At 31.0% G+C, this 5,511-nt stretch overlaps 1 long non-coding RNA gene across 1 annotated transcript; it reads right to left on the bottom strand.

Annotated features, from left to right (window-relative positions):
• On the bottom strand, positions 1-1,882 carry LOC112729238 (uncharacterized). The gene is made up of 3 exons (XR_003166423.3): positions 1,412-1,882; positions 708-890; positions 1-244 (listed from the first exon to the last, which is right to left on the bottom strand). It is a non-coding gene; the product is annotated as an uncharacterized lncRNA (long non-coding RNA).
• Between the last annotated feature and the right edge of the window lie 3,629 nt (positions 1,883-5,511).

The raw sequence follows: 5,511 nt of genomic DNA, 5'->3' as shown, positions 1-5,511 counted from the left end.
TAGAAAAATAAACATTTATATACTTAGTGAACCAAAAATTTCCGGATACAATATAGTTGTATCAGTGTTGGTTACAAGTAATTCCGGATATTTTCTAATTATCCCAGGAAAATAAGCTTAAAAAACGCCAACCCTAGAAAGGAATTCAATCTTCCTCTAAAGAGTTTTATCAATGCTGGCAGCGAAAAATAATTCTCCCAATAGTTTCTTTATCCAAGCCCATATTTTCAAAAAACAGAACCACCTGTAGACAACAAGGAACACAAGCTTTTTAACTGGGAAAAAATGAAGCATTTTGAATTAGTAAAATACAAAATAAAGAACAATGGCATGCATATAACACGTATCACTAGCACAATGGATACAAGCACATAGGTACTTAACAAATTCAATTCTTAATAAGGCATCAAAAGGATCAAGCAACCATAGTGTAGTTATTTTCAAGCATGATTGTTATAACCAGTAAGAAAAGTAATATTTGTATTGCTAATAAATAAGCTTCTTAATACATCAAATCAAAAGGTTGTAATTTATAAAAGATATTAAATCCAAGAACTTCTTTGCACTAAAAGCACCACATAAGGTCACAAGACCCACCTCCCCCTCCTGTCCCCTCCTTTGACACTACCAGAAGGTAAACCAACAGCAGCAATAAATATAATAGCAAATTTTAGACTTCAGATTCAAGCATACTTATTCAAACATACCTAAAAGAAACCAGTCTCATCATGGACCCCTTTGTCAACATCAGCAGTTGCTTTGCTTAGTATAGTCTCTCACACAGCAAAAAACTTAAACCACCAGCCCCACCTTGCGGTAGCCAGTTAAACATGAAATCTTATCCACTAAATTAAATTGATAGCACATAAACTCTTATTTCTTCCATGTAACTGCAAAGAGATGATTAAACAAGACTAAATATGAATGGAAAAGGTTTAGAACTAAACAAATTGTAACTGAAGCTCAGCTTGTGTTGCCCCTAAATACATAATGAAAATAGAACAGTCTCATAATAAAAAAAATAACATTCTTCAAGAGTGTAGTGTTGTCAGCTCAAGATAGAGCCAAATTATGACCAGCCTAAGTGTAAATCGATGACTATGCACACTGATAAAAGAAGAATGTTTCCAAGTACCCACATGAACTATAAATTCTATACTCACAGGTTGTTTCTATTGAAATGATTAGATTATGTGCACAACAAACAAACAAAAAAGTTCCAAAAGAAAAAAGGAAAAAAAATACAATGGTACTAACTTGTTCAAGGTAAATCAATCATGGATGAAGACAGAGTCTATCACATTTCAAACAAGCAGCTTTACAGGTAAGCTACTAAGGTTGAAATGCTGGTCAATACAGAGGAATTAAATAGAAATTGAAATGATCAAGAGAAGGTTAAAAGGAGACACACCCAGTAAAATGCTGTCAATTCCACCATGCTGGGACTGTCTATCTTCAAGGATTATCAACTATTGTAGCTGTAATTCGTAATTGTCTTGTCTATTCTTACTCTCCATTCCGCTTCCAGAAAGCTCTTCTCCACCAAACTTCAAATCCTCTTTGAATATTTGGGCAATCTTCTCCAGAATTCTAAGATTTTTACTTGAGTCATTCAGGTCATCAAAATCAAATGCAGCAATTTTACTTGAGTCATTCAGGCCATTGAGAGAATCAACTTAGAATTCCCAGCCACTTTACATGCTAACAAAATAAACCAACCAACAATTAAGAAACAACCATTAACATTAACATTATTCTCCATAAAACAACTTAGCTTAATTTCAAACCAAATTGAATTAAAACAAAACTTCTATGCTTAACTTTTTACATAGAGAGAACATGTTCAGCTAAATAACTCTTTGATTTATAACAGAAAATAACCTTAATCCAAACACATACCGTAACCGAACCTCAGCGGACGAGGTGGGGGACGACGTAGTGGACGCAAGCGGAGAGGAGAGCACGGAACAGCAGCAGATGACAGAGAAGGAACTGATGACAAAGCAGAACTATTTTCTCCTAACATTGCTCAGAACAAAATCTCATTAAAGAAAAAAATTCAATCAACAAAGTAACTAATGGCAGAACAAGCCAACATCATCATAGTAACAATCAACAATCAATAAAATTCATAATAAGCAAAACCAATTCATAAACCAAAGAAAATGAAATCATGTGGTTCTTCCCAAAAGATTTTACCATAATAGAAGAATAGTCTTTATAGTTTATACCTCAAAGCAAACAAGGCAATTGTGATGCATTGCTCTTTTCAAACAGCAATGACCATCTTCCAATCATTTAGAGTAGCAGCACCCTAAAACATATAATAATTAATTTACAAGGATCAGCAATCATCAAACAAACAGGTTCTCAATAATCAACATATTTTATCACCATTTGGTTCCACTCATTGTAAAATTATTTATAAACCATAAAAATTACTACTTTTAGTTAAGAAATCAATTTTAGGTACTTAGTTTAGAAATCTAAACTCAATCTATTTATCATTCATCAAGCCTCAATCTCATAAATTACTCATTATAATTTGATTCAACCACCAATCACAACATTATTAAGTAAAAAAAAAACAGAACTTCCGACAAGCATTCATCCCCAAACAACCTTGCAAGATGCACACAAGAGCTAAACAAATTTCAATTCACACGCACGTAATCATCATCATACCAGTCACATTCACAGTCATAACCTAAACTCAATAAACTAATTGAAACACTAGAACATCATCTCAAAAACTAATCCAAATTTTACATCCTCAAACCAAGCTTATTTCTACCAATTAATCACACAAGACATTTATAAATTATTTGCAGATACTCACTAAACTTCAATGATATTCATAAATTAAAACGGTTAATTTTAAAATAAATTCCCTACCTCTGAGTGTCGAAATTAGAAGAAATTTGAGACGGGTTGTGGCGGCAATGGCTGAACCAGCATAAACAGCAACGGAAACAGGGGCCGAGCACGGACAGTGGCTCCAATAGTGGCATTCTCCGGCGTCAATGGCGGTGTTCCCCGGCGACCAGCGGTGCGGCGGCAAAACCTCCCTCTCCTCTACGAGTTTCTCCTCCCTCTTCACGTTCTGTTCATCCCATCAACAGTAGCAACTTCTAATCATTGGCGATGAGACAACCTCGTTCTCCTCCTTCTCCGTCAGAACATCCTTCGCGCGTCACTCCCCCGGTTCTCTCTCTCTCGGACGCGTCTTCTTCAGCAGCAGCGACAACCCCGAGCAGAAACGGTGACGGCTTCGCAGCTTCCTTCTCCCTCTTCTGTTCGCGCATCCTTCCTCTTTCTCTGCCACAGCGTCGATGGCGACTGTGACGGCTAGGGTTCGACAGTGACGGCGGTGGCGTCTTCGACGGAGAGCTCGACAGGGAACAGGCGCCACAGATCTGGTGGCGTCCTCTCCACCATCGCGTTTCCCGCAGCGGCAGCTCTCTCCCTCGCACGGTTCAGATTGACGGTGACATGACGGCGGCGATGCGTGTGATGGGCTCTACGGCGGTGAGGCGCGACGCCGGCGCGCTCTTCTCCCTCTCCTTCCCTTCTTCTTCCTTGCGGGGTTTAGCTTTCTCTCTTCTCTCTGCGTTTCTCTTTTCTCAGTAGGGTGGAGTTCTAAGGTTAGGTTTTTCAATTTAGGAACTAGAATTTTTTATTTAATTTAAAAATTTAGCATTAGAGTTAAAGAGTTATAAAATATAGATAAAATAGATATTTTAATAAAATTATTGAATACAATAATAATTTTAAAGTTAAATATATTTTATTTAAAATTATTTAAAAATATTATTTATTAATATATTATTAAATAAAAATAATTATTTTTAATTTAAATTATAAATAAATATATTAATTATGATTTATTAAATAGCATTTAAATTTAAAATATCAATTATTTAAATTAAATTATATAATTTTTTATTATAAAAATTTTAATTTTAAATTATATAAAATAATTAATTATAATAAAATTACATAAAAATATTAATTAATTTAAGTTCAAAATATTTATAAAAATTAATTTAATCATTCTTAAAAGCTTATTTTTTAAAAATAAAAAATTTAAATTAAATCATAAATTATTCATAATATAAGTTATTTAAATTAAATTATATAAGTTACATAAATTAAATTATAATTTTAAATATACTAAATATCTAATTATAATAAATATTATATAAAAATTTTAATTAATTTAAATTTTAATTATTATAAAAAATTACATATCACTCCTAATTACTTTAGATTCAGTATATATTTAATTATTTTTAGTAAAGAGAGTTCCTCCAAATTTGGTTATGTTAGGGTTTAGAGGGAGTTTAAATAAAAAAATATTAATATTTATTATAATTTTATTATAATTTTATTTTTTTAATTTATTTTAATTTTATTTTTTAAAATAATATTTGTTATATATTTATAACAAAAATATATAATATTTATTATAAATGTATTTTAATTTTGTTTTTTAAATGATATTTGTTATATATTTATAACAATAGCTTTGAGTATTCTATAAATTATAGTATTTATAGAAAAATTGTTTAAATTTATATGATTATTTATAATTATTTTTATATATATCTTTTAATTTCGATAATTATTTAAATAATATTAAAAAATTATTATTTGATAAAAAATTGTTGCAGTAGTTATAAAATCGTTCTTTAAAATAGTCAAAAAGAACGGTTTTATTTTATTGCTATAACGTAATGAAAAACTGAACTTCAACAGCAACACTGTAAAAATCGTTATCTAAGACCATCTAATAGAACGATTTTAAAGTGTAGCATTTTGGCAACGGTTTTTATGCGTTTCTTTTGTACAATTACTTAAACAACAATAAAAAAACCGTTGCTTAAAAATAAATCTTGGTAACGGTTATAAAACCGTTCTTTAAAATAGTCAAAGAGAACGGTTTTAGTTTGTTGCTAAAAAATAATGAAAAATTGAATTCATTGGTAACACAAAAAAAAAAACCGTTGTCTAAAACTATCTAAGAGAACGGTTTTAAGGCGTTGCAAAATTTGGCGTTGCTAAAGCCCATATTTGTTGTAGTGTCACTACCCATATGCATTGACTTTTATTGAACCTTGCTTTGGGGCATTTTGTCACCTTTTTATTGCAATTCTTTGTCTTTCTTTTTCTATTTATATTATTTATTTTCATTCAATTTTTTTTCATTAAAATTTTTTTTCTTTTCTTTTCAAACTAAAATATATATACAAGAACATCAATGCATATGGTTTACACATGATTAATACATGAGTATGTACCCAATTCCCAAGATTCTCAACACAAATACAAAAACACACTTTTATCTCTACCCAATGTTTCCAACTCTCCCAAAATTAAATGATAAACACTCTCACTAGTCTAAGCTAATCAAAGATCTAAATTAAGGGATATTTATTGTTTTTCACTTAGGCTTGTAATGTGCTACAATTAAGAACAAATGGGTTAAGTATAGTCTCAAATTGGTTATCA

The sequence above is a fragment of the Arachis hypogaea genome, chromosome 12, assembly GCF_003086295.3.
Source record: "Arachis hypogaea cultivar Tifrunner chromosome 12, arahy.Tifrunner.gnm2.J5K5, whole genome shotgun sequence".
Taxonomy (NCBI): Eukaryota; Viridiplantae; Streptophyta; class Magnoliopsida; order Fabales; family Fabaceae; genus Arachis; species Arachis hypogaea.
Note: the sequence above shows the minus strand (reverse complement) of the source record. Positions and strands in the feature narration are given on the sequence as shown.